The following is a 12,350-nucleotide window of genomic DNA, read 5'->3' as shown; positions in this document are numbered from 1 at the left end:
GGGTCAGGTTGTATGTGCGTGCGTGTGTGTGTGTGTGTGTGGGGGGGGGGGGGGTTGGACAGACATGAACTGAATATGAGACAAACAGCTCCATGGAAGCACTATGAGACAAGGGCTGTGCTATGAGGAGAGTAACACTGACGACGTGGCAAACAGGAAGTAAAGGGTGAGATCAATAAGTGAAAATAGGGGTGAAATGTAGTGTAATATGCTGGTGCAGCAACTGTAGTAATGGGTTATTTGGAGATGCATACAACATACAGAGATCCTGTCTGCCTGAAGTGGGCCTTGTAGTGTCCATTACATCATTTCCTTTCATTGTTCGTGATACAATCATTCCTTTTTTAAAAACAATACCTGGCTACGCACAGAGTGAGTCACACACAAAAAAAATCCAGTGATCAACAACTTATCTAGTAAACATATCAAAATCAAAACAAACCAGCATAAATTAGGATATGATAAAATGACATTCAGAAGAAGCAACACAAAGGGTTATGCATCTGTAGTGGAGATTAAATAGACTATGACTAATCGCGTTGTGCTTTTCCTCTCTCGTGCTGTTCAGAGAACAAACAAACCACAATTTCCCTTTTTTAATTCTCACAATGGTGTTAAAATTATGGGACACAGTAGGTAGGGTAGCCCCTAAACATGATAAAAAAATCGAAAAGGAGTTAAGCCATGCATGATGAAGTGGGGAGGGGTTTTATTTCTTAAAACCAACCGAGTTTGTGGCAGTGTCCGAAATGCCACCCTATTGACTATGCACTACTATGGGCTTCTAACCTATGGGTCCTGGTCAAAAGTAGTGCACTATATACACTGAGTGTACAAAACATTATTAATTTTATTTTACCTTTATTTAACTAGGCAAGTCAGTTAAGAACAAATTCTTATTTTCAATGATGGCGTAGGAACAGTGGGTTAACTGCCTTGTTCAGGGGCAGAACAACAGATTTTTACCTTGCCAGCTCAGGGATTCGATCGTGCAACCTTTCGGTTACAGTCCCAACACTCTAACCACTAGGCTACCCGCCGCCCGATTAAGGACAACTTCCTAATATTGAGATCCACCCCTCCTTTAGTCCTTTCGGTGGTGGACCATTCTTAATACACACGGGAAACTGTTGAGCATGAAAAACCCAGCAGCGTTGCAGTTCTTGACACAAACCAGTGTGCCTGGCACCTACTACCATACCCTGTTCAAAGGCACTTAAATATTTTGTCTTGCCCATTCACCCTCAATTGGCTCAAGGCTTAAAAAATATTTTCACCTCTCTCCTCCCATTCATTTAGACTGACTGAAGTGGATTTAATAAGTGCCATCAATAAGGGCGCATAGCTTTCAACTGGATTCACCTGGCCAGTCTATGTCATGGAAAGAGCAGGTGTTCTTAATGTTTTGTATATGTTATTATAGGGTGCAATTTAGGACGCATCACACCTGTGATTCAGGAGCTGTTAATAGCTCTACAAAAATGTGTCCTGCACTGCGGTAAATAACAACAAGGTTAATCACCGCATAATATGAAGTCAATCTCCTCCAGTTTCTTCAAGGCGGTTGCCCGTTTCTTCTCTATATCTTTAATCTCTTTTGTGGATTTGCTCTTAGTCCTCAGCTGTTTGTCAGCCTGGCTGCCGTTCAGATGCTCTGATTGGCTGTCGCCGCCACCTCGAAAGCTTTCTGCCGAGGAGGATTTCCGTGCATTCTTCTTATTCCCGGCACCCTCCCCAACCCTATCGCTGTCGGTGGCTCCACTCCCTTCCTCCTCCTTACCCAGCTTATTTACCTCCGCCTTCGCTAGCGTAGCAGCGCCCTCTGCTGAAGCTGGGCTCAGCGGCTGCCCCGCTGCAGACATGGCTGCCGCCATCTTGCCGCGCACGATGCCCGGGTGGCGGCATACGTACTCCTCGTTGGGTGCCATGGCAAGCATTTCCTCCAGGCAGCGCTTCGCTCTCGGCAGGTCTTGCTCCTCGAAGTAGACCACACACAGGTTGTGTTTCCCTTGCATGTTGGTGGGGTCCATACGGAGGATCCTCTAGAAGCAGATCTTGGCACCCTCGATGTCCTTCTTGTGGTTCATCAGGATATCCCCCATGAGAATCAAACCTTTAACATGCTCTGGGTGGTGGTGCAGTAGCTCGTCTTATACAGGCTGGGCATCCACCTCCTGTTGAGACTGCGAGTAGAGCAGGGCCAGGTTGAAGAGGGCGCTGCGGAAGCCCGTCTGTAGACGGATGGCCTCCCTCATCTAGCGCTCGGTTGCAGCATTCTCGTTGGCGTCCATGGCAAGCATCCCCAGGTTGAAGTAGCCGTTGGCATTATCTGGCTCCTCCTGGATGTAGGTCAGGAAATGACAGTTGGCCTCCTGAAAGAACCTGGGCTCACCTGGAAAACACACACAGACAGAGAAAAATGCACACACACATGCACACACACACATAATGGTTAGGGCATAACAACAACAAGTCATTGTTTATTTAGTTGGAGATGAGTGTGATTTGTTAAAAAACATGTTCTCATGGCACAATCACTATACTGGTTAGTGGGTAAAGGTGGGGCACGCACACTCAGAAAGTCACAGGGGCAGATTGTATAGCAGGAACTGTATGATAAGATAGGAATGGCATTCAGTAAAATCTACACACAATTTATACTGCCCAATGTTTCACCATGACGTTTTATTACATCTATCGGTGCTTGCATCTAAAGAGTGTGCCAAGAGTTTTCAATTTTTTTATTAACTTATTGTATGTGCACTGTGCCTGTAAACTATGCTGGGTGTACGTGCAGCCGCGCACTGCCTCTGACCGACAACCCCGTAGGGTGCCAGCAAGAGTCCCTGGGCACTAAGTCAAAAACCCACACCTACAATTGAATCAACAGTTGGGCCTCTGTGAACAGAACGAGAGTAATACCAAAAGAGAGAAAGAACACAAAGAATACAGGGAGTCGGAACAAAAACATTGGTGGTGACAGCATTATTAGAACACCGATATTAACAATAACACCTAGAGCCTAAATTAATCTGTCATTTTACAGCTGCAGCGAACCGTGAGTGATCCGGGCAGAGCCAGGGGAGTGCTGACACACACACATACACCACGCCACACACACACACCTAGTGGGTAGGGTGAAGGTGCATTTATAATAATTGTAATAATATTTTTTGGGTCCAATTCCCAAATCTGAAATCTTTGTCGACCCAACCTGCTATCATGGTACATTTGCTTGCACCATGGGGGACCATTAATCACACTGGTATAACTTGTGAGTCTGCAAATGTGAGGAAAATGTTGATGTGTCGCGTGCTGGGACTTTTGTTTAAATTCAACTTCAGGGTTAGGGAGCACTGCTCAGGTTCTTAAAAAGAGGATAAGTTACGCTGAAAACGAGCGTGGGTAAAGTGAGTGGCCCAGGAGGGGGGGAAGGGGGTGCAGGAAAAGTCAGCACCAGGAAGAGGAGGAGGAGAGGGAGGGGGAGGGAGGGAGGAGGTACCAAGGCAGCACCAGGACTGTGAACTTGGCCTTGAACTCACATGGCTGTCTGGGTAAACAATCTAGTCAACAGAGCTACAGATGGCACACATTCCAATGAAACCAAGTCTCTTCAGTAGAATAATTAAAGACGTTAGGTTTGTTAAAATAGAGCCCTAGTACTCTAACGCAATGGTAAATCTTACGCTATAGGTTCGGGGGTGTCAGGAATATTTTTGCTATTTTCACAGCAATTATTATGAGCAAAATAGCTGCCGGTGGCATGAAAGGCTTGGGTTTAAATGAATAAATAAGTTGTAGGTGTGACGAAGGCTTGGGCACTCACTGGTCCAACAAGGCGTTCCATAGCTTAATACCGCATGCGTTTGTCTCAAGTTCTGTAGGTTATTGACGGTCTTTGCGTTGTCATCAACTCCAATTCGGCTGGGGGCACGAAATATTCTCCACCTAGTCCATTGTGGAATAATACTACAGTTTATTAAATAGCATAGGCTACTGCGTGATAGCAACAGTAAAAAAGAAAAATTAATCAGTTATTGCTCAATATGTTTGGAGTCAACATTGTTGTAATTGGCTTCAATGAGTATAGGCCTTTACACATTGCACTTCTCCTCAAATAAAAAATACAAGGCTCCTGTAAACTGTATTGTATGTGTGAGGCATGTTCTCAATAAGCTAGATATAGCCTAGGCCTATCTTTGATATGGCGTTATAGACTGAATAGCCTACGTTTGGAGGACTGTGTCTTTGGTAACAGGACAAGAGGCGCTCTTTGGAAATAGGGATGGATACAAGCCTAATGGAGTATGCACTGCAGGTAGGCCTATGTGAATTGTGAATAATGCAAAAGCATGTCGGCAAAAGCCTCACGAGTAGACCATTTAGAAACCTTTTATGCATAGGCTACTTGGCTAATGCATGCCCAGGATAAGAAAGACACCAGATACATTGTTGTGGAACCAAGGGTAGCCTATTAAGGACTTTGTTTTTTTAATCAAACAAAAAAGGAACAGAATTTAAATGTTTCTAAATAGGAGTGTCACTGGATTATCTCATCTCTCATTCTATGATGGGCAAATAGCCGACATGGAGTTTTTTTTATGCACAACCAAAATAATACCCCTCCCGCCTCAACGCAAGCGAGCTCATATAAGAAAGGTAAACTACCAATCCTGACACTAGAGTTTGAAAATAGAAGAGAGACGGCTTTAACAGGTCGAAATTGCAACCAAGCGTGCGTTTGACCAATGCGCTGGCTTGATGCCAGCCAAAAATAGACCCCCTAATCTCTTATCTGTTAATGTTTATTAATGACAAGATGAGTGATTCATTGTTGATTGATAATCTACATTTCAAATGGGACAAAAGGTTAACTAAACAAAACAACTGCTACGTGCTCTGGTTGAGCCTGAGTTGTATTCAGTAGGAGCGAAACGGAAGCAAATGGGCCGATACAGGAAGTGTCCTAACAAATGCTTATTTTCGTTTTCCATTGCAAAACGTTTTGCTACGATGTGCACTAATGAATACAACCCTGGGTTGCTCAGCCTCAGTCAAATACTGGATTCCTTTATGAGCAGGGCAGAGTTGAAGAGGGACAGTTTGTGGTGTGGTTTGAGCTCCTGGGCGTAGTTGAAGTTCTTCAGGGCCCCTGAAGGCTCCTTTATCTCAATGTTGACGATGGCCAGGTTGTACCAGAGGTCAGCGTTGGTTCTGTCCAGCTCCAGGGCCCGCAGGTAGGCACCCCGGGCCTCGGATGGCTTGTTCATCTTCAGCAGCAGCTCCCCTCTGGGTTTGTACAGAAAGAAAAGTGAAATCAAGCCAAATCTAAAGCTCACCTTCACAACTGGCTATGAAAAAATGATCATAACTCTCATCTTATCTACATCAATTCTCTATTGTTGTTTGTTAAAGGTCCAATGCGGCCATTTTGATCTAAGATATCAAATAATTTCTGGGAAACAATTGTGATTGTTTTCAAAAAGAAACAAAAATAGCCTCATAGAAAAGAGCAATTTCTCATGCAAGAATTTAGCTAGGACGTGGGGAGGGGGGAAATCGAAAACTAGCTGTTATTGGCAGAGAGGTTTAGAACTCTCTTTCTTATTGGTCTAACTCATTTCTTAAACTAAAATGGCATCATCATAATTTTCAGAATATCACAGTAGTATTACAACCTCAGTGTGGAAATATATATAAAACACAGGGAAATCATGTTTTTGACCCCACTGGGCCTTTAATGATAATCTGTTTCTCGCTTCCTTTCTCCTTTACGTACATGCTATGATGTAGAGCAGACTGTATAGTGAATCATTTTAATTTTATTTAACATTTATTTAACTAGGCAAGTCAGTCAAGAACAAATTCTTATTTACAATGACGGCCTACACCGGCCAAACCCGGACGATGCTGGGCCAATTGTGCGCCGCCATAAGGGACTCCCAATCACGGCCAGGTGTCTAACAGACTGGATTCAAACCAGGGTGTCTGTAGTGATGCCTCTTGCACTGAGATGCAGTGTCTTAGACCGCTGTGACACTCGGGAGCCCAAGCAGTCTGCTTGGTCAGCTGTGTTAGAGCAGAGTCAATAACTGGCTTTTGATGAACACACTGTCACTGTGATATAGTAGACTGTACAGTTGACAGGTAGTCTGACCAGACAAGTAGTCTGACCAGCCAACTGTGTTACAGAGCCAATTAATGGCTTTGATGAAGGATGTAAACAAAATACCTTATGTTGGTGTAGAATTAGGGCTGTTGCGGTGACCATATATATTACCATGACTGCAGTCAAATTCCATGTTAGTCGTCACAGTAATCTCCTTTTATGCACTCTGGACATGTATTGGTAGTACCTAACTTGCTAACGACGTCAGGTCGCTACTGCCCTGACACTCAATGCTCTATTGTCCCTCTAATCACTCTGACATCAACGCAAATGCAATCGAAACGTACATCAGACACGTATCATTAAAACAGTATTATGCCTTTAAAACTCAGCGTTAGGCAAAAATGTTTGACCTCAATGTGATGATCAATACGAAGAAAGAAGTTCAACAACAGGTTGAAACTGAGTGGAAAACTTGGTCATTGTGGATGTTGTTTGAAAGCCAAACAAGAAAATGGACAGAGTTTTCTAAGGTGATGATTTATTCAAAGCATTTAAGACGTTGCATGTAGAACAACCCTATGCATATTAGAGCGTATGTATACGTATAGGCGTATCTATGAGCCCTAGCCCCCCAAAACCTGAATTCAAATAATGATTGTTCCATTATACAATACATAGCCTAATAGCCTACCGCACGGAAGGCTATTACGCACGGCATTAAAAAAAAGAAAAGATTTAAGTAATTGCCTTTGAGTGTGGACTGTTATGTATTGTTACTTTCTATCCACGAGTCTGGGAGAGAACGTATAGGCTTAGGCAATACAGGGAGGCTTACAGAGTTCACCTACAATTATAGTGAATTTGTATTTGATTTGGAATAGCATAGAATTAGGGCATTTAAAAAAAAAACATAATTAATAAGCTTTATAATAACATTACATTACATTTAGCTACATAATATCGCACCACTGTGCGTTTCCATCTCCTCCTCTCTCTCCTTCATCCCTTTCTCAAGCGCGCAGAGATAGGGGCTGTCAACAGTTTAATTAAATAGGTTTTGTCGTGAAAACATGATACTATCGATGTTCCCGAAAAGATTTCACTTGGTTTCCCAAATTAAGCACTGGGTAGCTGCAGGAACAGGGTTGAAGAGCCCATAGCATACAGAGTTTGGGCGGAAAATCACCTGTCGCGAAGCGAGTGGCAGCATACTCCTCTAACAGTGGTTGATGCGTGAAGTGGAAGTATTCTTATAAGCCCAGACATTTCTATATGTAAACGCTATAAAACCGGAGTAGCCTAGCCGGCATGATTTAAACTGTGGGAAAGCGGTCTCCATTCACTATTTGAGTGCATAGGGATGATTCCCCTGCTCCTTTTCCTACCCGTTTGATAATTTTTTTTGACATATTAGTAAAGATTAAATTGGGAATAGTCTGATGGTTGAAAATATGATCACTTGATTAGAGAACAGTGTGTGTCGCCTGAGGCAAGTAACAGAATGCAAGCTTTTGTTTGGCTACTTTTCAAATAGTCAATAGCCTATAGTCGCATCATGCAGCCCATAAATGTTTTGATTTTGAAGACATTCTAGGGTTTGTATCATTCACAACAAAATTTGCCAAATAACTCTAAATCTAGCGTATAGGACCTGTTTCAAATTATCACTTTTACACTCAACATAGCCACTTCATATTCACACGCTCCGGAATGGGAAAAAGATCCTTTCCATTTTAGTTCAATAATATAATTCTTTACAATAAAATCATATAATATAATATAAAATAATGGCATGGGACTCATAAGCATATCTTGTCTGATAAATGAAGTAGCCTTAAGTCTATGGCTCCTATTCGGTTCTTCTGAAATACATTTTCTTCATATCATAATGTTTGTTCGGACCTGCCTAAAATAAATTGATTTATTGTGATGGTGTATATTAAATGGATTTATTATACTTTTTTAAATGTAGATGTTCCAAAGGCACGCATCAGCGGCTTGTAAGTGTGGAGGCCTGGAGATGCTAACCATGTTTATGTTCATCAATGGTCAATTACCATGAGACCGGCAGTCAATTGCATAACAATAACTGGCTGACAAAATGTCATGACCTCCGAAGTCCAACATAGAATCTAGAATGACTGCTTTGTAATTGATTCATTTAAGTCTAATTAGTTATTTACAACCTACGTAAGCAGTCAATTGACCCTTCGCTAAGCTGAATTAATGTAATTGACTGCTTACGTATGTTGTAAATTCATTCATTCAGCTTCTGATGAAGGAGTGCCTACTGACGTATATGGTATCCATTCAAATATCAGTATGCTCAAGGTTGTTAGTAAACAGTTATGGTGTAGATTGTACATCAACCTGATGGAGGTAGTAAATACACTAAATAGACTTCTGATGAAGGATGTTAAGAGAAAGTCAACAGCCTTGTTCAACATCATTATTCTGATATTTGGTGTAAACTAACCACCTTGCCTGCTGATGTAGGCTTGCTTGAAGTCAGGCCTCATGCTGATGGCCTGTCTGTAGAGTTGGTCAGCCTCCTCCAGGCGTGAGTCATTGGTACGAATCAGGTTCGCCAGGTTAATGTACACGTTCAGGTGGTTGGGCCACTCGGGTGGCGTACTTCTTCTCTGGAAGGGCAACATAATAAACTAGTCCTTATCTCTAATTTGTTGACGATTGATCAGTAACTGATCCATGACGCTTATTCCACATGAAAGATATTAGATCACACTATATTATATGCTTGCAGTTGTTTTGGTTTGTTATTAACTTCGTTCTGACAGGTTAGGGGTACTGGACACTAGTTTGCTATTCCAGGTGAACTATAACTACCGGAGAACGTAGAGCAGGACTTCTCAAAGTGGGGTCCGCAGACCTCTGGGTCTGTGGCCAGACCTAAAATGTATTTATTTTCTTACATTGCATTTTTTTTAACGAACATTACTAACAGATTAAACACATTTTGGCTGAGGGATCCATGGAATACATTTAGAGGGTGTTAAATAATACAATGTAATAAATTAATAAATATATGTAATTCATTCATTAAAGCGATCATTCAGAATTTTGGCAATGAGGTAATTTATCTTCCTTCATGCTGGACACGGATATACAAATGGTATTGACGTGTTCATCTGACTCTGGGGAAATAGATAAAGGGCCTCATTGCCAAAATCCCGAAGTATCCCTTTAAAGGAGCTATATGTCATATTTTTGCATTGTAATTTCAGACAATGTCCTTAATATATCTGCAGTAATAGTGTAATGACGTTTCACAATATGTTATCCCACCCAAAGAATATTGGGCACACACAAAAATGCACTTGAATGGTGCGGCCTTCTTATATTGTCAACAAAAGGCATCTCTTGTTGTCAAATTGACTGGGGCCAGCAAGGGGCAAGCGTCAAACATATATAAATTGCCCCAGTCAGTTTGACAACAGAAGATGTTCCTTCCCAGTGCCCAATACTTGGTTTGTCTGGCCATGCACTGCCAGTCATAGTAAAACTCATTGTATGCTATTTCTATCTCACTCAAGTTGTGGGGTCCTTGATTAACTTGCCATCACAAAAGGGGGTCCCCGGGCCCCAAAAGGTTTGAGAACCCATGACGTAGAGAATGTAGTGAGCTTATGGTACGTTCTTAACTCTGTAACACTCGCCCCCTTTAAACTCACTACACAGAGATCCAAGCCGTCAAGCTGAGCACAACTGCGCATCCGGGTCATGGCACCACTGTTACCCGGGTCAGTGTGCTGCTAACAGCTTAGCTTCCTCCACTGTCCCGACTGCGCAATCCTGGGCTCGAACCAGTGATCCTCTGCTTCGCAATGCATGTGACCTCCCTCGTTGATAACATTCTAACTTGTTGAGCCAAATGGTACTAATTGGATGGCTCCATCCTTGACTTTTCAAGCTAGCTGTGGAGTGAGCTTACGGTACGTTCTTAACTGTTACACTAACATCCCTTTTCATGAGAGTTAGGATCTTAATTTGAGAGCTAGCATAGCAGGAAATGCAAACTTGTAGTGTATTCAAGGCTTAAAAAGGTTTATAAAGTTTGTAATTTCCACTTTAAAATGTCAGACTTGATTTGCCCTAACGAAAAATGTCCATTAATTATAATCCACATAATTATTCACATTTCCTGTTGCTGCAGAATTATTTTCCTGCTGTAGCAAACTGGCTCAAATTAAGATCCTACATCTGTACCGACGTTTCGGCATGGCCTTAAAATTACAAAGCAATCAACAGAAGAGACAACAAGTCACTTTCTTGGAGGCCTAATAATGACTGAGCAGGAAAACTAGCATATCAATATAATTTCAAAGCCACCGACAGCCTCTGATGTGGGCAATATGCTTCTGCCATGGCCAACATGAGAGTGGGATTTTTTCACAGTGGGATTTTCTTGAAAGAAAAAGCGCAAATTTGTATATATAATCCCACAGTCATACATTTCTATACTAGCCACACATACAGCCAGAGGGAGAGAAGATCTGTTTCTTTTATGTTTTCTAAACTGATTTATCGAATCAGAGTTTACGCAGTTTTTCAAATAAATTATGAGAACATGAGACTGAGGCAGGGACTTCCTCCATCGACAGCCTCACAGAACCGTATAAAACACGTACTAAAGCACCATGTAGTCCGTTTCATGTCATGGGGTTGTCAGTCGTTGGATTCCTGGACATAAGCGGAAATCTGGATATAGAGAGTTAACTCGTTTGGAAAACCAATGAATAAAAGAGGCATGATCAAAATAAGTGTAGTGTATCAAAGCGATTATCATTGGGCCCCACGCGGAAATCCTGTTCAGTCCTTTCAGCATCGGTCGTCGATACATGATGGCCATAGCCGCTTGCATGCTTCAGCTGAAAAATCTCTTTAAAGCTCAGACAAGGCCTCGCCTGTTCCATTTCGTGATGATAAAATTGAAGAAATCAGCCCCGCTGCTTATTCACAAAATCGTCATTTGTTTCAAAGCTGACCCCTCGCATGGGAAGTACAGTCAGGCCCTTCAAATTATTATTATCAAATAGGCCATAGTCCAGAAGTTGTTTTTCTTGGAAGTTTGGGGTGGATGAATTGAGTGAACTGTCACTCATGAATGACAAAGAAACACCACATCAACGCTTACCTACAATAATGACCAAAGGGCTTTCACATGCCAGTCATGTTTGTAGGGATTTCAAATGCTATTTCATTATGTTTTTAACAAGGAGATTGGATCCCAGAACTCAGTTTGTATTTTATGAACAATAGAATAGTGAGAACTGGGCAGTTACAGAGAGACCGACAGTGGAGATGTAGAGTCTGCAGTGCAACCACCAGGCCAGGCTGAGGCACTACCATTTCCTTGATTCCTGAGATAAACCAACTTTGAGGGAATGGGGTAGGAAATCAGGCCGGCCTCCCATTGGCTTCTAAAAACATAACCTCATCAGAACTGAGGCGACGCAGCTGTATTTCTAAGCATTAGACAGCTGAGCATCACCTCAGACTATTAAACTGACTATTAAATGATCAATTAATGCCAAAGGTTTTTACAAAGACAAGTCTTCAGGAGACCTTTAACATTTAAATGATGATCAATGATCTGTCAAGCGTGAAGAAGTGCCCCTTTAGTTGACGTAATTCCTGAGAGATTATAGGTAATTGAAGCTGCACTTAACGTTGTAGAAAATTGGCCTGTTGGAAACTACAACTCCCTACTTACATTGCACAGTTTGGGCATGATCTGATTTATCTCAAGAGAAACTGTGCATCTAGCCCATGCTATTTTGTGGGTTTTCTTTCATTCACTAATCTTAACTTTTTTTGTACATAATGTTTCCACCATCGTTTCCTACCAAAAAGAGCTTCTGGACATCAGAACTGCGATCACTAACCTTAATTAGAAATGTTCTGATAAAGCGGATGCTAAGCTACAGGAATGTTTCGCTAGCACTGACTGGGATATGTTCTGGGATTCATCAGATGGCATTGAGGAGTTCACCACATCAGTCACTGGCTTCATTAATAAGTGCAGACAACGACAACGCCCCCACAGTGACTGTATGTACATATCCTAACTAGAAGCCATGGATTACAAGCAACATGCGCACTGAGCTCAAGGCTAGAGCTGCTGCTTTCATGGAGCTGGCACTAACCCGGACGCTGATGAGAAATCGCTCCATGCCCTCCAACAAACCAACAAACAGGCAAAACGTCAATACAGGAC

General features: G+C 42.1%; 1 long non-coding RNA gene across 1 annotated transcript in view; it reads right to left on the bottom strand.

The window, feature by feature from the left end:
- Positions 1-451: 451 nt before the first annotated feature.
- The window catches only part of LOC106573112 (protein O-mannosyl-transferase TMTC3), a 71,803-nt gene continuing 59,904 nt past the window's right edge, over positions 452-12,350 (bottom strand). Inside the window, exons 12-14 of the long non-coding RNA XR_006759660.2 lie at positions 8,597-8,752; positions 5,063-5,289; positions 452-2,392 (exon numbers count right to left, since the gene is read on the bottom strand). This is a non-coding gene — a long non-coding RNA (protein O-mannosyl-transferase TMTC3). The remainder of the gene's footprint in view (positions 2,393-5,062; positions 5,290-8,596; positions 8,753-12,350) is intronic.

This window comes from Salmo salar, chromosome 16 (assembly GCF_965601325.2).
Source record: "Salmo salar chromosome 16, fSalSal1, whole genome shotgun sequence".
In the NCBI taxonomy this organism is placed as follows: domain Eukaryota; kingdom Metazoa; phylum Chordata; class Actinopteri; order Salmoniformes; family Salmonidae; genus Salmo; species Salmo salar.
The sequence above is the reverse complement of the archived record's forward strand: the minus strand, read 5'-3'. Positions and strand labels throughout refer to the sequence as shown.